This window comes from Marmota flaviventris, chromosome 16 (assembly GCF_047511675.1).
Source record: "Marmota flaviventris isolate mMarFla1 chromosome 16, mMarFla1.hap1, whole genome shotgun sequence".
Lineage (NCBI taxonomy): Eukaryota > Metazoa > Chordata > Mammalia > Rodentia > Sciuridae > Marmota > Marmota flaviventris.
In genome coordinates this window covers 19,630,898-19,655,000 of record NC_092513.1, presented here as the reverse complement: position 1 = coordinate 19,655,000, position 24,103 = coordinate 19,630,898, and the positions used below count along the sequence as shown (strand labels likewise).

Sequence of the window (24,103 nt, the reverse complement as noted above, 5' to 3'; positions counted from 1 at the left end):
CCATGACTCTGGTGCTCAGCTACAAAGCACCATTGAGGACTCGGATAGGCAGTAGAGCCAGGTGTTCCTGTCACTTTCAGGGAAAAAATTCTTACCAGTAAAACCAATTACTAAAGGACATTATTCTTACTTTCTTCTATGATCTAAAAAGCTTGCAATTCTCTTTGTTATTTTCCAAAAAGTCCTTGACAAAATATATTTGAGGTGAAACAGAAATGGCAACACAATACAAATCAACAGTTATCACAAGAAATTTGGGTTATTTAACTAGAAATCCCCAAGGCTTCGGCATGATATCCACAGCAAGGAGTACATTCAATAAAATCTTGTTGAATGAATGAATGAATGAATGAATGAATTTAGGAACAAGTAAATATCCAAGTTCAAACATCCAAGTGAACAGTTTTGAATTTCTATATTCATTCAACCACTTTCTTAATGACTCCCAACTTCGGGTTAGATTTGATCCAAGACATGAACAGCATTCAGAGATATGTCAGCTTTCTTCCTGCCCTTGGAGGCCTGACCATGGGGCCAAGAGATGTGACCTGGCACTTGAACAACATGAAAAAACAGGACTAAAGAATATTGCCTTAACTGTGAAGTAGGGAAAATCATACACATTTTAAATAATTAGACAGGACAAAGAACTGAACTCCTAATCACAGATCTCATTACACTAGGTTCTACCTTTTTTTGTTCTACAACATTACATAGTTACTACAAAGTCCAAAGAAGACTAATAAACACACACACACACACACACACACACACACACACACACACACACAGAGCCCTGCACATTGCCCAGAATAAGGGAGATGGCTCAGTGCATGAGTTGAATGAATGAATGAATGATGGTCATAGGGAGGGAATGCCATTTCTCTCTCCATCAAAGAACTTGAACAAGTCCATGCTCCTAATTTAGTTACTGAACAAAGTTTGTTTATGTGTTTCAAACCATATTTGCTTACTTCTACAATGCTGATCCTTTTTGCCTAGCATAGCTGAATTAGGTAAATATCACACCCTAGGGAGAATAGTGACATTCATCACTATATGATTAATAGCATAATGCAAGAAAGCAAGACTATAAATAAAATAACCACCTTAGGTAAATATGTATTGAACCAAAAAAATTTTTTAAAAAACAGACAGTACTTAATACAGCTATCATAATATACAATTTAAGGCACATACAATTGCCTTCAATGTTTAATCTTCATAACGAGTACTCTGAGATAGGTAATATCATTCTCCCTTGAAAGACAAGAGAATTAATACCCAAAAAACCTTAGATGACATTTCATACATTTCAGACCATAAAGCTACTAAGACAGTGGAACCAGGTTATGTGCAACTTAGGAAATGCAGAGGGCTTAAACTTGAGGGTCAGACATATCTGTATGAGATGGACAATCTTGCTACTCCCTAGAAGCATCACTCTGGCCAAGCCATATCCCAGATTTGAGTTTTAGTTCCTTTATCTACCTTACATACACATTTCCTCTAAGCTTAAATAAGAGGAGATCTCCCTCTTTCAGCAGCATGCTATAAATGATGGTGTGTTTCCTCATTTTTCCTGCTGTTTCTTCCATGCAAGATGCCCTGAAGAGCATCAGGACAATAATCTCCACTCCAAATGGACTTAGGCAACAGAAGACTACTAACAGGGAATAAAACTGTAAACTATAGCACCATGCTAAACTTTCCATTACCAAGCAGATATCCAATCATGGTCACTTTGTACTCAACATTACTGACCCGGGAAGTATATGTGTACAGTTAAGATACTCAAATCTGTGATACTTACATCTGCTGATGTCTCAGGATCCAAATCTGTGTTCTCATATTTAAAGTTAGATGAAGAGTAAATTTTGCCAAGCCAGGAAAAGGGGTTGTCTATGCTACTTTTAAAAAGAAGTGTTACCAAATGTAGTTTATTCAGAAGCTATACTAGTTGGTATTCTTTGCTCTCCAGTAGGAGTCACTATAAACAAGTGATTTAATTCACAAGCTAAATTAATACTGATATTACTTAGTAAATGCATATATGTGTATTATTATAAAAATTTTAATAAATTGTTATAGAGTATAGGAAGGAGGGGTTAATATTTAATATCCAACTTAAATTGCAATGATAAAAGTCCTATTAAGTATGAATACAACTTCATAAAAGATCTAATCATCAAAAGGAGGATACAGACACACACACGTGCACTTACACAGACTCCACATACTCCCTAAAAATTGGTTCTAATGACTATAACGTGAGACAGCCTTGTAATGTAGTAGTGAAGGCTAAGAAATTGCCTGTGTGTACTTTCCTCTATTTGTCTTTGTACTGAGATTTATAGAATATAAAATACCCATGTTCTCTTAAAAAACCAATGAAATTTTTTACTGTTTTAAAAATTACTTCCATCCATTGGAATCATAATTTAACTTTTGCAATCCACATTATATGGTGCATTCAGATAAAGTGCATCTCAATCTTTTCAGCTGCATGAACTTATACTCTCTTGACACTATTTAGATAGTATCAAGTATGATAGTTTAAAGTATTTGTTCAAATATGAACGAATTTCATTTGGAAGATGCTTTTATCACACAAAAGTATAAAAATATCAGTGTAAACTATAAAAATCTAATTTCTAATTGTGGTTTGATCAGAGACTTCTGTGTTATCTTCAACTGTCTGTTTTTGTATGATCTGGGTTCCTATGTAGACATTCAAATAATTTATTACATGACCAAATATTTATTTTCCTCATGGCTGGTCAGATAGCTTGTGGTCATATTGATTATAACATAATTCACATTGATTTTAAAGGTAAGTAATGAGGGCTAATTTTATTTAACTAGACTTCTGCTTCATAAATATTTGACTTGCACCTTTCTTTGGCCCTGTTTCCCTTCAGAGGAAGGAGGTGGTTTCCTTACTTGCATTTGGTGACATTTGGAAAACTTACACAGACAAATATTGTTTTGGAGACATACAGCAACAGGCAGAGTAAATGTGAAAACCAAGTTCCCTAATAGTTGTATTCACTTAGACTTGATTAGATTTATTTCCCCCACTTTTCCACATATTTTCATCTTTCTGTGATAAAGAACACTATTAGCATTCCCATTACCCACATGAACATAACAGCTATGATATTCGACAAGCCAAGCATATAAAATGGCCTTCTCCTGCAGACAGGGGAACATGCAGCTGATGCATTATGTGACATGGCAAAGCAAAATGTCAAGGCGCAGGACGAGAATACACAGATTTTTTTTTTTTTTTTATGTTTAATTCCACTGGAAACTGCATGCTTGACTCAAATCGAAGTTCACTTCTCCCTTCCTAAATTTCATGAAGATATTTATAAAAAATTTATAAAATTTTTAAAAAGTTTATAAATTTACTACCCAGTCTCTCCAATAGTAAATGAAATGAGGCAAAGATAGTACAACGAAGACCAAAAGAGGTAACTTCTTTAAGGGAAAAGACTTCATTATGCCTCTTATATTTCCCTGGGCTATTAATCTATTTCCTCTGGGATAAATGGAATTTCTTTTAAAAAAAAATCCTTTATCCTAACCCAGTGTAATCCATAGTTAGTCTCCAAGTTTGATACAAAAACAAACCATTTCTATTTTGGTACAATGAGGAAGCATTACCCTGAACAATATAAAAACAGATATGGCGGAAGCTGAGTCAGACTGCTGCACTTCCTAGATGAAGAGAGCTAGCAGGCCCACCACATTACCTGAATCCAATGAAATGGGAGGACATTTGTTTTTTCCTTCAAATTGGTACATGTGTAAAAAGAATTCCCCGAAAAGTTAAAGGGAAATTCCTGCATGATTTATTTGTCTGGGTGCAGGATTACATTTGAAACACTTCTGACAAAAAAGGACTGATAAAGCCGATTGGAATCTGGGCACAGTATGTATACCTTTTTTAAAAAAAAAAAATTGTGACTAAATATCAGGCTTCCCAATGCACTGCTCAATAACTGGGTGGGGAATATGGTAGCACAAGGAAAGTCATCTTCATTCTAAACAGACTTGTCTAGGGTTTGTGAACCTGCTTTAGGATGGGAATTCTAGCAATTTCCTGAGGTTTCTAACTGCTGATTCCTTTTGATTGTTGGACACCAACTAGAACAACAAATTGCTGGGCAGAAAACAATTTTCAAATACTTTAGTGATGATCTCTGGTAACACACAGAATAAAAAGAGTGAGTAAAAAGAATAAAAAACATGTTTGAAAATGAATATCATACAACCTGAGCTTAAAAATAAAACTGAAATGCACAAACGTGTTGAATGTAAACAGCATTTCAAGTAGAATGGCTTGGCAAAAATTGGATATTGACCCAATTCTGACTTTTAGCAGTAAGCATCCTGTACACATCCTTAACTGAAGTGTCTACTTCAAGTTCATGTGCTATACAAATTTTGCCTAAAATATTCTTTTGTGGAATTGGAAACCAGATACTTTGAGCAAGAATTGATGGTATTTCAAGGAGGAAAAAGTAAGAGATTCCAGTTAGCTTCCTCAAGGTCGATGGATAGCCCAAAGCTTCTGCTGATCACTGATCCTTTCCTGATCTAAATGTTGTGTTTTCAACTCAAAGGGACCTTGAATTTTAAATACTCACCATTAAAAATTAATGATTTCCCTCCTCTGTTCATCATAAGCATTTAAAATGCCTACCACACACATAAATACAGACATGACCAGAAAGGAGTATGTGAGATAAGTTTCATATCATCTTCATTGAGAGACAAAGCTTTAAGCAAATACCATAAGTAACCCAAAACAATTGTTTTTAAAAAGGTAAGGTGCAATTAAGAAAAAACCTGAGCTTAAAAATAAAACTGATATGCACAAACGTGTTGAATGTAAACAGCATTTCAAGTAGAATGGCTTGGCAAAAATTGGATATTGACCCAATTCTGACTTTTAACAGTAAGCCAGCTGAATTCTATGGGTGGTGAGTGCCAAAGTCATATGGTAGCATTGACCTTATTTCCATCCATTTACGGATAGGCAAAAGATGGATTCAAAAGGATATCTTCGAGGTCATCAAATAGCAATGTTATTAAGAGTGCCAAATTGTCAAATTTATGATGCACACATCATGTTGTGTGCAAGTTCTATTATTTGTTTGACAGGGTGTTCACTTTCCAACCTGTCAGTATTTTTGCCTTCTTCGATACCATTATCAAATGCACTCTGAAGGTAAAACAGCTTAAAAATTCCTGATGAAGGTAAAATAACTTAAAAATCCCAAACAGGTCAATTCTCCCACTCTTGCCCACAAGGGAGATTCCCTTTACTGCAGTACAGGATGTGTTCTCTGGCATTTGTTCAGAGCCTGGAAGCCACATTCTTTACAGGGTTTGGGCACCTACCTACTTAATATCACTGTAGAGAAAATGCATTTATTTTATGCAAGCAGAGAGTATAGAAAATACAATCAATACCCAGAGTTCTTCCAGTCATTTTCATTTTGAACATGGGCTGTGCCCTTCAAATTTATTAGCAACGTTGACTGGCATATTTTTAACTCATCAGTTTCTCATACCGTTTGCAATGAAAAAATATACTTAACAAAAAAACTATCTTATATCTATCAAGCTTTCTAAAAGTTAAATATTCCTGGATAAAGACATTATTAGTACAGTAACTAAACATCTGCTTATATATTTTCAGATGAAAAGCTACTAAATGTGAAAAAGTAAAAAAAAAAATTAACTTATCCTTTTGTTCTTCAAAGGTTTCTAATAAATCAGAGCTTCTTGTTCTTCCACTGATCATGTAGGATGAACTCTCCATCCCCAGTCCTCTTGGCCTTGCTAGTAAGCAGTATAATGGCGAGGCCAGAAACTAAGATGCTCTACATTCTGGCTTAATTTCTAAGTAGCTCTCAAATCCTGAGCAAGTTCTAGCTCTGTCTAAATCTTTGTTTCCTTACAGAAAATTTCAAATAAGTCAGTGGTCAGTTGTGGTCACCCAATGTTATTTTCAACTCTGAAATTCTTTAAGTTATGCTTTTATTGTGAGAGAATATCTCTAGATAATCAATTCTGAAAACACAAAATACATTAGAAGTTGTTTCTGCAGTTGACCAAGCAAATGTTCAACCATATTCCGTGTGATGTTCAGGCAATGGACAGACAGAAGCTGCTAGACAGAAGAGCACAGAATGTTTGTGGTCACTGTCTTAACCATGCCAGATCCGTCATTCTCTCTGATCCAGAATAACGTGTGGTGGACACCTCCAGGTAAGGAATATTCAAGAATATGGTATTCCCCCAAAACATTCAGTGCTATGAACTGTTGTAAAATAAATCATGCATCTACTTACTGCCCCAAATATTATAAATTTATGAAGAGCAGAGATTATAACAGTGTTTTTGCTCCACCCTCCGATGTCTATGCACACAGTAGAAGCTGCAGCCCATTTTGCTTATTTTGTAAATGTGGAACAAAAAGAAATTATTTCCTTCCTTTCCATAATAACAGAAACCATCAAGTCCAGAGAGAGGAGGATAGTTAGAAAGCACATTAGACCTAGCTGTAACTTCAACGTAAGAGTAAGTCTTCATGAAACCATGAAATGGAAAAGTGGGCATTTTATTATTATTAGACCAAAAAAAAAAAATGTCATTAGTGCTCTATGTAACTTGACACTGATAAAAAACACTCCATACACCACTATGAGGAATTATTCTACATATTATCATTTCTTTCATGAGCCTGGCCTTTCCTTCAATGGGATTATAAACTGCTGAAATTTAGGAAAGGACCGAGTTTCATGAGCTGGGCAGGCAGAGAGCATCCTGATCCATATGCACACTTCACAGGTGGGGCATGAAGTATCTAACTTACCTTCCTTTCTCTTGTTCAGGGTGTCTAGTCTCTCAATGGCATACTTAAGAGTGCCAACAAAATGCCAAAGACATTAAAATGGATACACGCATCATCACTCTGAGAGATGACACTGCTAGGCCACTTAACAGGTGTGACATAGGCTCCTTCTTGCTTTATGTGTACCTTGGTTTCTCTTGGCAGGTCACCCCTACTATTTAAGTTATATTCTACTTTAAACACGCTTATCAGCATATTCTTTGAGGGACACCCGATTCTCCAGCGGCTTAAACATTATTTCCCAATGATTTGGAGGAAAACAAGAAAAAAGCAGACGTTTGTCATGCCATTCCCACATATTTAACTTTTGTTTGTTTTCTTTTCCAACATATTCCACTTGAGTAGATTTTAGGCATTTCAGGGGGAAAAAAAAATTTAAAAATGTTCCTTTGTTAAAAGAAGTCTGCTAATAAGAGAAACTTACTAATGCCTGCTGTAAACCATATGGTTGATTTCACCTCATATTCCATATTATATCATCATGGGTGATGCCATTTTATTATTTAGAATGCATTGGCAATCATTGAACTTTTGAGTCATATAATCTCTCTGTTTATTAGTCTGTGAGGAGGATCAATGGTGCTTGGTCCCTACAAAGAATTATACAGTGAACTCTTGTTTATATAACTACGTGTGCCCATATTTACCTATATTTATCTTTCCACACATCATCTTTTTCTTTTCTTTCTTTTTTAGACAGGTTCTCCTTAGGTTGCTTACAGTCTCACTCAATTGCTGAGGCTGGCTTTGAACCTGAGTCCTCCTACATCAGACTCCTGAGCCACTGGGATTACACGAGTGTGCCACCACGCCAGGCTTCCCCACATCTTCTCAATGGCTGTCTACTCACCTAAAGTCTGATGTGTATTAGATGTGTAATAAATATTTGCCACACTTTGTTTATCTGATACTTGGTCCTTAAGCTAAGTCTATGCTAAGCGAGTATATAATGGTAAATACTCAACTGATAGACAATTTATGGCTGATATCAGAGGTTCTTAATGTTTAGGGAGTTAAAGATGCCTCTGGACAATATGATAGAAAACTATATTCTTTATTCCTAATTACCTCTGGGATGTTCATATTCGATTAAGAGAATTCTAATGATTACAATTCTAAAAGAAGGGAATTAATATTTTGTAACATTTTGTAAAGAGTAGTTTGAAATACGTTTAAGATAAGAAAATTATCTTTTATGAAACATACCTAAAACTCACTGAATGTAAACAAATGGTAATAGAATTTTAATATCCTTAACTAAGAAATATTTTATCTGAAAGCAAATACTAAAACAAGTTATCATTGTAGTTGGGGTTGCCTTTTCAAAAGGTGGTATCAAAACTGATGTCATCATAGAGACACCTAGTAGCAATGCAACAGTTAAGGACCTGTCTGGATTTCCTTTATAATTCCTTATTTTCAGATGTTTGTGAAGAAATTGCCAGAACCTTACATTTGTTATGCAGAGTCATCTGTAGAGATGCAAATCTAGTTTCTTTCTCTTTATATGCTTTCCTTTCTAAAAATTTAAAAAATGCTAAGTCATTTTTGAACCTTGTAGTACATGAAAATACTTGAATTTTTTTCTTCATTATCTACAGTCTTGTCAAAAACCGGCAAAAACACCCCCTTAAGACACCTCAGTATCTTCAGATATACCTTGACTTCTGTCAATAAAACGCAGGTGCTTCATTTCAAATGCAGTCCAATGACTGACATTTAAAACCTATGATGTTATGATGCTGAACACCTTGGCATTCAGGGTGCTGGTATCAAGTAAGTCAACTTGTGTGTTACACCCAACTGTGCAATGCATTCATCTGGACTCTGTAATCTCAACTGTGATTACTCTTTTTGTTGTTTTTTAGGCTGCAAGTTCCCAGTAAGGTTGAAAGGCAAATGAGCTTTATTTTCCAGTGAATATTGCTTCGGCTCTCTGCTGCTGAGTTTCAAGCACAGCTGTGAAAAGTAGTTTCAATGAACCAAGGGACAGTCACAGAATAACTTTGCCCTGAGTTCGCCAACTAGGGCTACATGTAATTATATGAACTCCTCTGGAACCAAGACCACTTGCCTGAATTTTAAGTTGGATCAGCATCAAGTAGTGTTGATTTATGTTGCTCTCAAGAGCATTTTTTTTTTCCTCTGATTTTACCCAATTAACAGAGAAATGGACAAGGACTGAGCCTAACTCCATTTTCCATAGAGTAACTAGCACGCTGTTATTTTTTCCATAAATGAAATGGTAGCAGAGGGGACAGAGCCAGGACTTTTAATTCAAATAAAGCCACAATATTAAGATCATTATCCTTAAAAAAAAAAAAAAAAAAAGGCTTTTCTTAAAGCATTCTTCTTAATAGAAAAACAATAAAATATCCTAAATCATACTCCATGTGCCTTAAAATATCCTGGAGTAACCTTTATAAACAACATGTAAATCTCATGTTCAGAGTCTTCATAGTAAAGGCATTTTTTAGGGGTATTTCAATGAATTATCATCGGAGCAAGGGATATGCCATAGCTTCTAACCAGAATCTCCAATTACATGGTTCCAAGACTAATCAAAATAGATAATTTAAAGCATTAGAAACTATGGGCTTAGATCCGCAGCTCAGAAAAGAAATTGCTTTCAGAGAAAAAAAAAGGAAATAGCCAACCTCTTGGCTCTGTAAAGTGAGTTTTAAATGAAGAAGGGTTTAGTGCCTTCTCCTTTCTGGAAATGAGTACATACACTTCAAAATAATTCAAAAAATACAGTAGGTGATACTAGTCATTTGTGTTATCAAAGTGAATTCATAAATGAGAACTGGGCTAACTTGGAACTAAAATCATTAATTGGCCAAAATAATTCACTGTTCTTTCTAGAAAAGACCTTAATCTCAACCTAGAGAAAAGCCACTCCTTAGGAACCACCTTTCTTTCTTCAGTGGCTGAGGCACTCAGTTTCCATTGTCAAGGAGACCCATTTAAAAATGGCTTAATACCCAAATATACACTGTTGAATTATTCAGACACATTTCTCAAATGTGGGAACAAGGGGCAGGTTTGGGAAATTGGCACTATATTTTAAATTTAATAAAAATAAATTTAAAATTCTTGGGAATTACAAAGGATGACGCCGTCTGAGGACCAGATTTGGCCACTGAATGCTGGATGAGACTCTTGCAGAAAGACAAGAAAGCACACACATCCATCCGAGCAGGGAGTGTGCCGGCCACAATCATGGGACTTAACACCCAAGGAAACCTGTCCTTAATTTATCCCGTCGTGTGTAGATTTGGCAAGGATCTCCAAACATCATTTACATACCATATGCCCTGAATTACCTAGGCACAATGGCAGTGGATAAATATGTTTCGGGTCTGACTGTTTGCTTCCTTTTCTAAGTTTTGCAGCTTTCATTTCATTTTTCACATTGCTAAATAATGTAATGCAATATTTCATGCTGTAAAAGAATGTTTTGCTAAATCAAGAAAATAGTTTTTGTGTCTTGTGATCAGGGAAGAAACATTCCTAAGGTAAGCGACCAGAGGTATTATGTCTCCTATGTAAAAATCAAAGAAAGGAAATCAGCTGTTCATTCTTTGACTCATTTTAACCTCTCTCTGCCTTTCTACGATGAATACAAATGGAAGGCGTTGCACAGAAACACAGGCAGAAGTCAGATGCTATGACTTCTGAGGAATGAACGGAATTGGTCAGCAAGTTTCCACGATTAAAAGGGATCCCTGAAAATCTATACTTGAAGGTTTTCACATTTAGTTCTCTTGTAATTAAAGCAATACAATCATATTGTGCCTTAGTTTCCCTCCCTCTCTAACAATAGTATTTATATGAACTGAGTAATCGTTGTCCATATTTTCAAACTAAATTTGAAGTTGGACTGATAAAAATGTATACTTACACAAAAAGATCAATAGCCTAAAAAGGGCTTGGAGCAGAAGAACGTACATATTTTTTGTTGTGTACTATAAATTTGACTGTATAAACTTCCAATTAAAAATGACATTCACACCATATTTTTGATAAAATTTTGCACAGTAGGAATACTCATTAATGCAGGGTAATACAGTGTGATAAGCAGCTTAGACATCAAAATAGGAAAAAAAAGCCACTTGGTCTACTTTTTACATGAGTGAAATAAAACTTAAAAATTAAATACCTGAGAAATTAATTTAAAAGAACATTCAATGACATTTCTGACCATGCCAAATCAGCTGCATCTACTCTCTAGTCAGTTTCTACAGCAGAGACCTCAATCTCAGTATTTAAAAAAAAAAATCAGTCTGTATTTGATAATACATTAAATGTATTATACTATTAAGAATAGATAAAATATAATTGAAATTTTATTTATCCAAAATTATCTTCCTGAATAGAATATGTATATGGGTGTATCTACCTATCTATAGAGTTAACCATTTAATATAAAGCATCTGAAATATCTGAATTGCTTTCAGCATTGGCAAAAGAGGGGGAAAAAAATCCATCCGCTACAAAGCATGTGCACATGGGTCATTTCTTGATTTTCTGTAGAGAATACAAAGTGATAATATAATTCTTAATTGTATGTTAAAACAAATGGCAAAGGAGGTATGCCTACCTACTAGTAGATAAATATGTGAAAGGCAATATTGTTTTCAGAATACTATCAAAATAATTTGCTTTCTTTAGGGGGCAAGAAAAAGAAAGAAGCTACCATTTGAAGACCAGCAATGAAAGGGTTAACAGACATATGCTGTATAATTAGGGGATGCATTAATGATTATGAATAGTAAATGATTTGGTGCAAAGAAAAAAATTTTAGTCAAAGGGACATGTACCTATCTTACATGTTTATTAGTAACTGTATATAACTAGAGAATTCTGCTATTAAGAATCTTGCATTATTGGTGTAAATACTTCCAAGGGTACATCAAATTGTAATCTTTCATACGACATCCATCAAACCAGGCTGGAGATTTTGACAAACATTAAACACAGTAAGGAGGCAATTATGTATGCATGATTTAATCTGCAACTAATTAATATGCAAATTTATTCATATGTTAGTTACTAAATTAAAAATGCAAAGAAGCCCTTATGGTGATTCTCGAAATTTTGCACAAACAGAACATTTAAAATGTAAGAAAAATGAAGTTTTTTAGAAACCTCTAACACACTTTTAGTGCCTCTAGAACCTGTTGCATTAAGAAGATTCAAAAATATGTGTTTAAATACTAGATAATAATTTAAAAGGTGTGCTAATTTTATGTGCAAATGTGGGAACAGAAAGGTTAATCAGAATTCTCTCGAACTCTTAAGAGATGCACTCTAATTACCAGACAAATGGTATTCTGTTTCTAAGCTTCCTTCCCTGCTTTTAGGGTTGTCAGTAGTTGGTCATCTTCCTGATATCTTTCACAAACAGAAAATGTTTAGAAGTTTTGAGGGAATAAATAGTATTTGAAAGCAATCAGATATATTGAAAATTCCAGAGTAACTTTGAGACCATGTGGTGCTCACTAAACATGCAATTCACTCCTCAAGATGGCAACTCGCTCTTTTCGCCTTTGGGGAAAAGCTCTTTGCAAACAGAGATATGGGAGGAGTATCTTGAGAAAGGCTAGAAATTCACCCAAACTCTCTTCCAAATGAATCTTCAAAGAAAATAATGTGGCTCACCAAAGAGCAACAGCCTCCCCCAAAAAGCAGAAGGTCATTTTAGCTGAATTCAATCTGAACTATTTTAGTCCTGCATTTTCGAGACAGTTCAAAATTGATTTGAATCTTTTATGTGAGATGAGGGGTGTGGAATGGTGATAATTTAAAAATATCTTTGGGTGTCTGTGTACTGAGGAGCATCCATTCAAGTGCACGGTATTATGCTTTGGCATGACTGCCTTCTGCAAGAATCTGAGTTCCCTCTGACTGCCTAGTGAGATCAGCTGCAAGATTCCTTGTGGACCACCTCTCCTCTGATTACCTTTGCATCCGAAGTCCGATGGCCATGTATGGAGCTCCTGGAGCTGGCCCTTGGAACAGCTGTAGTGGCCTCAAGAAATCAACACAACTCAACTGTATGAAGAAGCACAGTAACAGCGTCTACGGCTCTTCCCAGGGCACTGAACTCTAACCCACGGAAAAAAAAATCGCCATCAGTCTCATCGCTGCCAAGTGACACACAAAAAGGAAGTTAACCATTGGCTGTAACTTGCATTCACAGTCTGACTCTGATTTCCCAGCTTCCCTCAGCCCATTCTGATGCCAAGCGGACTACAGCTTGCCCATTTCATTTCGACCACGGCAGCCAAAAAAGCGCTGCCCCACCGTGCGACAACAAGCAGTCTGTTTTGATATTAGTACCTCAGTATGCGCTATAAGAGAGTCAGATGTCCCCAAACTACATGCCCTCCCCTGAGGGACTCTGTCCCGGCCCTGCTTGGCCAGAGAGATGGTGAGCATGCCACAAATCCTTAGCTGTGAAAGCACAGGGGACAGAAAGACACCATCCGCCAGGCTCAGACAGAAATGGCCATGAGCGACTCTACTCTTCTGCTGGGGACAGAATTCGTGCCCTCCAATGCAAGGCTCGCGTCTAACCTGAAATATGAACTCAGATTCTATTCATTCCCTGCCAGCCAGCATTCATGACCGCTGCTGAATTACATAAGAAAAGGGGTCTTTTCTTATATTATTAAATTGTTGTAAATGCTGCTAAGTAAACATCACAGAGTTCTTTCTCTTTTTTTTTTTTTTCATGAAAGAATATTTTGGTTCAGAAAAAAATGAAAATTTTTTAATTGATTTTTCAGTAAAATCCTTCCCCTCCCCAATACATTTCAAATTCTTTGCTCAATGCACATTATCAGACTCCCAATCTGGTTTAACCTCTGAATGTGTCCTGTAAAGTCCTAGTTCTTACCAGCATTAACAAACCATGCTATTTATGATCCCAGTGAGGCATCGTGGGTTCGGATTTGCAACTGCTGGACATTTCAGGGGTCTGAGCATACCAGAGGCATCTCTAATTTTTACAGGTGACTCATTTTTTGTTGTGACCAAAACTGAACATAAAGCTTTTAAAAGCTTAAATGTACACATTTATGCATTCATTACACAGTGTTAAATCTAATTTGTTCTTTTTACTGTCACAGGAAGCACATGTTTAAAGCAATCTGTTTCCTCATGTGAATGCTTTCCTGTCTGTTTAAAAAAAATTGCGACACACTTTACCCTGAGTAACCAAGAGGTGATCATAAATATCCCTAAATAGCATTAAACAGATATGAAAGACATTAACACTTTCAGAATGCCAAAGTAGTATTAAAAAAAAAAAATTCTAACAGATGCTCCTAGGTCAAAAAGTGAAATGTGTGTTTCCTGAAAAAACACTCTCATCAGAATCATAAATGAACTGTGAGTGGAGAAGTGAGGTGTTACCGAACAAACGAAGATCCTTTTGGTGAGGAACACAAGCAATCCATTGCCAACGTGTACTTGCCATAAAAAGCCAAATTGGAATGGAAGTTTGATGAAAACCAATATCCTTTGTAATCCACAAGGTGGCAATGACTACAAATGAGGGTGTCTAAATCGGATCTATCAGCCTTCCCAGACATAGACAGCATCTCTGTGGACCGGAGCGTCTTTACCTGCTCAGGGGCAGCAGGAAGAGGCTCAGGGCTCACCGGTCAAAAGGGACCTTTCCTGAGAAATCTCACTCAGTGCCTGGTTTCTCTGAAAACTGAAACTGCCTGGCAAAAGACATTCTTTGTAGAATGCTGGGACCATGCTCCTGCTACCCTCCCACCACCTTCAGCAGATTTATTTATTTATTTTTGCTGAAATGCAAGAGTTAACTAACCAGCCCTTATTATAAAAAGGAGGAAAAAATGTTTTCCATAGCTGACAAGCAAAATTACTTTTTTTTAAAATAAGTTCAACAGTGGCTTGCAAAAGAGACACATTATAATAGGGCAAAGGCTTAAATCCAGCAATTCTTTGATTTTTTTTTTTTAACCTGAAACTACCTGTACAAATATTCCTGTGTAATGTTAAAAATTTACCTAAAATCTGCTTGATTCTATAAGAGAGACAAGCTGCCACCAGGGCCCACCTGATTCACACACCTTACTCCTGACAAATGAAGTTAAACCCCCAGGCCCAACCTTCCCTTCAGCTGGGGGACCAGAGTCAGCCCTACAGAAAGGAAGCTCCATGCATCACTCAGGAAAATGGGCTTCTGGCCTATTCTAGAAAATCACTGACCTATTATGAAAGAAAGAGCCCGTATCTCCTGCTCACTTAGTGGCAGGGTTGATGTTGACATGAGCAAATTATTGACTGAGGAAATCACACCATGAGGAGCTCTGAGCATCTTGGCCTGATGGCCCATTTTGAGAGCAGGGACAGGCAGCTCATCAGTACCATCAGCAGCTCCACAACACCATTGGTCTCACCACTGAAAAGCTGACTAGGTGCTTTGGTTCCGATGGGGCTGGGGATGTAAGGAGGAAGATATACAAAAAGCACTGGTCATATTTCTTAATTTCAGAAAAAGCCAGTGACCTGCATTTGATAGTAGTGTGCAGCCAATTGAGATCCTGGTCTTTCTGTTCTGCTAACTCTTCACAAGTAAGCTGTCATATCAGATTTTTGCCTCAAGTGCCAAAAGAAAGGCAGTTACCTTGTTGCTGAAGTTAGCACTGCCAGTGCTTATCATTATTATTTGCAATATTCAACAATATTACATATAGGCATTGCATATACCTGGTAAGCAGCACAGTCAACTCAAAAACTGCAGCTGAGCTCTATCCATTAGATCATACTGTCTCTAGTCCAGAAATTTTTCCTGGGTGGCCTGAGTTCTCTAATTGATCCTCTGAGTTGAGCAGAGGTTGTAGCAGTATATGGAGGTATTGAGGGGCAGTCTGCAGTTAAATTAAACTGTTGAATATTTAATTTATTCCAGATAGTGTAACACTTTTAAAGTTAACAACCACCATGTTATAGAAAGGTCTTTTTACTCTACAGAGCGTGCTGAATAACCTGCAAGCTGCTAGAAAAGCATTGTGGTTAACAGCACAGAAAGCATCCAGACTTGCCAGGTTTCCATTCCACCTCTGCCACTTACTAGCTGCGTGACCTTGGATAGGTTCCCTCACCTCAATGTGCCTCAGTTTCTTCATTCATGAGGAAACAGTAATACTTACTATAGGAAATTTTTTAGGATTAAATGGCTCAATAAATGCAAAGTACTTGTAACAGGCTCAGCCCAGAATAAGCACCATGGTACGAATTTCCTATTAGTATTCTGATAGGATGTCTTTTTTTTTTTTGGTGGTGGTACTAAGGATTGAACTCAGGGATGCTCTATTACTGTACTGAGTCCTCTCTTATTTTGTTATGTTGAGCTGGGTCTCACTGTGTGTGAAGGCTGGCCTCAAACTTATACTCCCCCCCAGTAACTGGGATTACAGGTGTGTGCCACCTTGCCCAGCTGTGGCATCATCTTATTACACAGGCACCACGTACACCTACCTTGTAGACAATTACACAGGTTTGTGACCTAACAAGACCACTGGGTGCATAAGTAGAGGACATCAAGACATTAAGTCAGGAAGGCTCTTGATCTCCAGCGCATGCTGTTTTCATCCTCCTCCACTTTGTGACTGCATGCACTGCGGCTATATTACCAGGTAATACACACACGACAGTGAGTCTGACTTGTATGAGCAAAATAGATGTAAGAGACCCACGTCCCCTCCCTTCTTCAAGGTGGTGACAAGTGGGAAGGAGACTGAGAGCTCCACATGAGTTACCCATGGCTGTTTATTTTTTGAACACAGGATGTTCTTAGAAGACCAGACTTCATGCTCTTTAATGCTGGTGACACCACACTGTGGATTTCATCAAGCATGAAGCACCTCAGTGGTGACATTTCCTGACTTAAATAGAGGTACAATGAGGAGCGGGACACACTCAGTGTCACATAGTGTGTCTGGTCTTTGGCCGAAAAATGAGCTTCGAATAAACATAAATGAAGAAAGCAATAACTGACTGAATGAAAACCTCTGACAATGCTTCCCCCAGCTGGGTGCTCCCAGGCTGTTACTGGAGGGTTTCACAAACATGGAAGCTGTTGCTGCAATTTACTAAAAGGAAAACAAAACAGCATTCATTGGTAAAATAGCTGCCTATCTGGTTTTGAATTCTGTAATCCCAACTGTATCTTCCCATAATAAATATGGTGAATTCCATATTCTTTCACCCGACTGTATCAATTAAGTCATAGATTATATGTGCCAACATCCTGTATACTTCTTAAAAATAAAATTCTTCTAAAGGCACCATATGAGGGACCCCAGGGTTTTAGTAATAAAATTTCACTCCTGAAATATACGCCTCTATATTAAGTGTCAGAATTCATAACTTTTTTTTAACATAACAATACTTTCAAATATTATACCAGTTGCAGAAATAAGTTTATTTTTCTATTCAGCTTTGTGGTTTAAAATTTTAAACTGACTCAACAAGTCTGAATTTCGAGGTCATGAACTGTCTTTTAAAGTCTCAGCTTCAGTATAACGAGAGAGAAACGAGCTTCAGCATTCTTAGCATTTTATTTTGATTTCATCTTTTAACGTCTCAAGTTATTGAACTTTGTTAAGCTAAAGTCCCAGCTTTTATACCCTACTTGCTATGAAGTTATTTTGTGCTTCAAGTTCATTTTGTAACAAGCAAGCCAGGAAATAACATTGTACCTTGTGTTAATACACCTGAGCACCTGTGAAACAACCCAATTCCCTGCACAGGGTTACTTGAAAACATTAATGCTAAGAAGCAGCCACCTACTTGAAACTGCTTTCTCATAGCAGCTAATGATATAATGATATACTGTGCCAATCGGTAGAATGAAAGCCATTACAATATTATTATAAGTATAATCCAGAAGGCATCTTTAGAATGATATGGGCTGGGAGGGAGGAGGTTGCTGCAGGCAGTTAGGTATTCTTTTTCAGATGTTATCAAAATACTTATTCCAAAACAGTATTTTCCTAAAATCACTAAGTGATAACATTAAGTAGTGACAGTGACAGTTTCTGTATGTGTGGGCAGAGAATGACAACAATTTTCACGATTAAATGTACTATAAGGGTCATTTTTCTGAGAAAATATAAGTCTTTCTAATATGAGTCCATGTTTCACAAAGGAATTACCCTCTAATCTCTACAGACATGGCAACACACCAAGAAATTTTCTTTACAGTTGGCTATGAAGACAGCTTAACTAAGCCAAGGAATGTCCTCTGTTCCACTGAATAATCAAAATAAATTTAGCAAAATCGAGGATACACACTGCACCTCTTTTGATCACTAGTAGATGCTTACAGACCAACTTTCCACCCTGGCAGCATACTGTGATTAATTCCTCAGATGACAAAATTAGGAGAGACGACACCAGTGTCATTAATCCCCTCCAATATAATTCTTAAAATTATAAAAGCCTCTTTTCAAAAATACAGCATTCACGTTCCTTTGGAACTGAAATCTACACGTCTCACCAAAACTTAAAATCGTCTTCATTTTCAACCCTGACATTTTACAAAACGCAGTCCTCTGCACTACCTGAACTTCTCTGAAGAGGGAGCGAATGCTCAAGTGAAGCCTAGGATCCAGGAATAACTACACCTATGCGGCAGGATCACACACATGCTGCTGCTCTGAGATAAAATAATTGAGTATTAAAACCACAAATTTTGCACTGCATTTTATAAAAGCTCTCACTCCTTTAAAACGCACACAATGGCTACACAAATACACGCTGGGACAGTAGGGATCCAGGCTGAGAATCCTATTGCTTTGAAATGCAAGTTTAAAATTCAGTGCGATTTACTTTAAAAAAGAAACAAAGCAGGTGTCTGTCAACAGCCTGACCATAATTATTCTGCCATAAGAAAATACAACTTTGCTCTTTTTAACGAACTCTTTATCCTTTTAGAATTATTGACACTTTTTTTTTTTCCTGAATCTTACTTAGGCTTTCTGACTCCAGTTTACTGTTTACCAACAAAAATTTCAGAATGTTTGAAACCAGAAAAACATGCTTTGAAAATGCAGAAATTATCAGAAATGAAGAAAAAGAAAAAGAATTTTGCTATGTTAGAATATAAACTGCTTCAATCGATGAACTTTTTTAAAAGTTAAAAAAAAAAAGTATTCAACCAAATATCAAACCTAACATCTAGATTATCCCATAAACATATGATAAATTAACAATCAAGCCACATGCTACCACAGAACAAGTTTTATAATTTCAAAATACATACAAGCCCTGCAATAATTCTCTGGGTAAAACAGTCTTGCATCGATTTCTCTAGATTTCTGAAATAAAACCACTCCATACCAATATCTACTATTCTGTGAAAGTGGCAAAAATATGGTTCAAAACAACAGCTCCCTAAAAGAAATTTCTCCTTTCTCCAAAAATGAGCATAGTTTTACATTAAAGGCTACTGTTCCAGTTGCTGAAATCTTCACAAAAGTCTTGGTATATCTTAGCAGTGATGCCGTATTTTCAAAGCTTGGTTCAAGATACAAAGGCACACTGGGGCGGTGGGGATCATGCCTACCTTCGAAGAACCTGGTGAGAAGATAAACAGACACTGCTGGCCAGAGAGCATGTGCTGGAAGGAATGCAGAGGGGGTGTTTTGTTTGATTGTCTGCGGTGGGCAACCTTTTCATTTTCAAAGATAATCCAGGGATAGCTCACAAATATAACAAATCTTTCATCTGCAGTTCACGTTTATTTTTGTCCTCTCGCTTACATTTCTTTATATTTAAAATATGTACTCCTGAATTCTTCTTTTTCAAGAGGGCAGGAATGGGCTTTGAAATTGAGGGGGAGCAGGACTGTAGAAGAAGGAGCTCATGAATTCAAAATTCCAAACAAAAATAGAGAAATTTTTTAGGAAACTTTTGGAAGACTGGAATGCTCTGATGGGGTATGTGCTGCCCATTTTCATGTCTCTTGTGTGTACTCTTTAAGATATTTTGAAGGGAACAAGAACCCCCATTGAAAACAAATATCAAGATCCTCCTGCACTTGGTTCATGGACCAGTAATTCATAAAAATCATAAACTCTATCTTCTAAGAGCAAGAGAGGACACGACGACATCAGTTTCCAGGAAAACAATACATATACTGAACTTGAAGCCTTCAATTCAAGTTAAAAAAAAAAAAAAGTGAGTTTACATAACAGATTGCAAAAACATATAAGTCTTTACCTAGTCATAATCACTCCAGAATCAAATTCATCAAATTCAGTATTAACTGCACAAAAGAAAAAAAATACTTTGTGATGAATATTTTCTCAGCTTTCAAAGTGTTCCCCAGTGACGTGTTTTATATGCTGTGTAAATTGTGTGACTAATAGTTTTGTCCTATTTGAGATGATTTAACAGCATTGACCTTAATCTCCTTCCTAGCTGTTCACTTTCATACTTATTAAGCACAATTTGAATATCCAAACCTCATATTCAATAGCTTTAGTTAGAAAATGGGTACACTAAGTTTAAAGTTGAATGTAACGAGCTATCCTAACATTTTAGAGTAAATATCTAAGTTATACTTCACCAAGTATCTCTTTCTCCAGAAAAAAACCTTGAAGAGACAGACCCCTTTCCCTTTTAGTTTATCAGACTACTAGCTATTTCTAGAATTCCCTACATAGGACAGAGGCCAGGTGGCTGATGATCAGTTTACATGTAAGGAAGTAATATTCTCTTATAAATTTTAACTTAAAGAAAGTTACATTAAGGCTGGGGCTGGGGCTGCGGCTCAGGGTTAGAGTGCCCATCTCACAGGTGTGAGGAGCTGGGTTAGATCCTCAGAACCACATAAAAATTAAAAAAAAGATACTGTGTTCAAAAAAAAAGAAAGAAAGAAAAAAAGTTTCATTAGTGCTTAAGCTAAAATTTGTTGACATGAAAAAGCAATTGAATTATAGACTGTATCAATCTGATTCCTTATGATCAATGTCAAAAGTGATGGGGTGAATTATGTATTTTAAGTACCGCATTTTCCAATCATCTATCATGGACACCTAATAAGGAAAAAAACAATTTATAATTCCTGTATTAAATTTTGATTTCTACAAGTATTTGAGCAATAAAGTTTTTTTTTTCCCTTCTAGAATAGCTAAAAATATGGATTCAATAGCAGTGTTTGAAACCTTCAAATATAAAGGCTTTTATATAATGGAAAACCCAGAGGATAATTAATACTGTTAGCATTATCCATTTTTCCTGATACTTTTAACCAGATCCTCCTGAATTTAAAATCAAAAATAAAAGAAAGAAAAAAAGAAAGAAAGAAAGGTAGAAAATAGACTTTTATTGAAAAGTACAGTTTGAGAAAATATCTGTGGAGATAAAGAAGACCGGAACCTATTTCTTAGAACAAAAAACTTCACATTTCCAGAGAACTGTGAAGTTCCCAAAATCCCAAGTGAGGTCTTGGTGAGATTGTCAAGGAAGCTTAAACTAGATTACAAATGGGGACAAATTCCACCCATGTTTGAAGCAGAAAAGGTGCTGCTATTAATGCTTTTTGATAAAATGTATACGATTTTGATGTCAAGGCTGTATATGTTCATGTGTTGGCTGCCACAGAAAAAAATCCTGAAAGACAATATCTGCTTTTCCCCCTCTGTGCATTTGATAAGTATACTTAACACAACATGGAAATTGTTACTTTCTAGATTTGAATATTTTCATGTTAATTTCTGGTAAGAAAGCCCGGAGTATTTTCCCCAAAGGATAATTTAATATGGTATGCTTTTCCCTGCATGAATACCTGGCTCACTGTGTCTGATTACCAGGTCATACATAACCAAGAAATCTGCTAGGAAGAAGAGTTGAGGCAAAATATTAAGTCTATAATTTAATGTGATTCAACATAGAAAAACAAGATGCAGAGAAGTTCACATGCAAATTCAAGAGATCAGACATGCAAAATAAATCACGGCATCAACCAAAGACACTAAGGTCTCATCAGAAGTTGAAGGCCACAAGAAACTGGGATGTGATAGAAAAGAGCAACATACTAACAGAGAACATGAACATGCTCTGTAGCAATAAGCAGGGCTCTTGTGGACATGTGCTTAGCTGTCCTCTCACATAGCCTCTTCTTAACAAAATCACTCTAGCCCTAACCCCAGGCCTCTGATTTCCACAGCGACAGTCCTCCTTTCCTTCATGGGGTTTGAGCCCATATACCACATCACACTTCACAATATCCTGAGGTCTCTATATGCAGCACACATGCAAACATACACTCAAGGATCCTGCCAGATCCGTGGCATGATGTTGGGCCAGGTTTATGTTTCTCTTGCCACAGATGCATCAGTTTTCAAATCAGGGCCAGGCAGTCCCCTCACTCCTTTGAGAGTTTTCCAGTCTAATGGTGGAAAAGGAAATCCATCCTCTATCCATACAGGTTTTGCAAAATAATACCCGACTACGGAACATCACAGTGTAAATTTTGTTTTATGTCACAGAAGAGAGAGGGCCTATTTCAAAAGGGGGGAAAAGTGAGTTTACACAACAGATTGTGACAGATTTATTACTATTTATCATGGTAAATATGTATCGAAGAAAACATATAAGTTTTTACCTAATCATAATCACTCTAGAAGAAACATTTTACTATCCCCAGTTTTTCACTGTTGTACAAACACTATTGAAACAAGTTTTAGAAGTATCTCTTACAGGATAAATACTCAAAATTTTATTTGAATTTTCAAGAAGAATAACCAAGCATGGCACAGGTCTAAAAATACAGACATCTAGAGCTACAAGAGCAAGTGTTACAGTGAATAGTACAGACTGTTTCTTGGAATCAAGTTAAAATACAGATTTTGTGTGATGAAAAGGCACAGGATCTTGCTGTAAGCAATAAGCAAACAACACATACAACAAAGCTAATATAAACTAAGTTAAACTGCTATTAGAACAGAACTGCAATATTTTTAGAGTACCAAGTCAATAGGTTTATGAATTCTAAAATTATCCAAACTATCTTATTCTTCCTGCTCAATAAATAAATAAAGAACATTTCCATGAAATTGGATTTTCTTCCTCTTCCCTGTCTTTCAAAAAAGGGCTAGTTACTAAAATATTCCATAAGGACCATTAAAACATTTAGCCAATATAAATTCTCTATGAAGAGTTAATCCTAAATTGATGATCAAGAGCCAAAATTAAATAACACAAACTAAATTTCCAATTCCTAACTTTTATTTATTAGTAAGAAAACAAAAATAATTTTGTTACCAAGCATATCACAACACATCAGTAACCTATCAATTATCTTAATAGCAAAGAAAAAAAAAAACTATAATAGGAAAAATTTTCTCTAAGGGCCAGTAAGTTATTGGGAAATACTTAAAAAAATTACAATGAATTAAGAAAAATTGTTGACAGTGATTAATATCCAATGCCACACCAATGCACTCCTTAGAAATTGTGTAGCTTTCTGCATAATTTTAGCACTGGAGAAAACAAAGTTAAATTTAACATGGGGCATAAATAGAATATGAAAGCTTGGTTTTCGTAGCTTTTGTACCATAGCGTTAACTGTCATTTCAGAACATTCAAAGGTCCATTTAATATACTGAATATTGTCTATACTAAGTTCAGGGCATGTTTAAAATGTAAACAGCTGTGAGGACTATATTATTTGAAGTTATCATAAAGCAATTAAAAGCTAAAATGTCATCAACATTAAGTCCAATCACTAATTTCAAGCTTAAAATAGGCTTATTAAAAAACCTTCAGGGATATTACTCAATTTCAATACAATATAGACATTCAAAGAAAAACAATTCTGCACATTTTTAAATGACTTATTGGTAGTCCAAAATGACTATTTTATATGCCATTGGTAGTTTTATTTACACAATATTTTTCCATATTTATGGATAATTCTGTGATGCTTCTTCAACATCATCAAGTCTGTAATAATCAGCACACAACATTTGTGTTTTTTTCTGATAAGACTTATTCTGATATATTCACTTAATAATTTTTTTGGATGAGCTGAACTGAAATCAAGTCAAATACACAGGTGTTTGTGTTAATCTAATCTTAGCACATTTGCAAAACCCATTATTTTTCTAATTTATTAAA

General features: G+C 36.1%; 1 protein-coding gene across 17 annotated transcripts in view; it reads right to left on the bottom strand.

The window, feature by feature from the left end:
* Tcf4 (transcription factor 4) overlaps positions 1-24,103 on the bottom strand; it is a 346,604-nt gene that overhangs the window by 98,661 nt on the left and 223,840 nt on the right. The window lies entirely within an intron of this gene.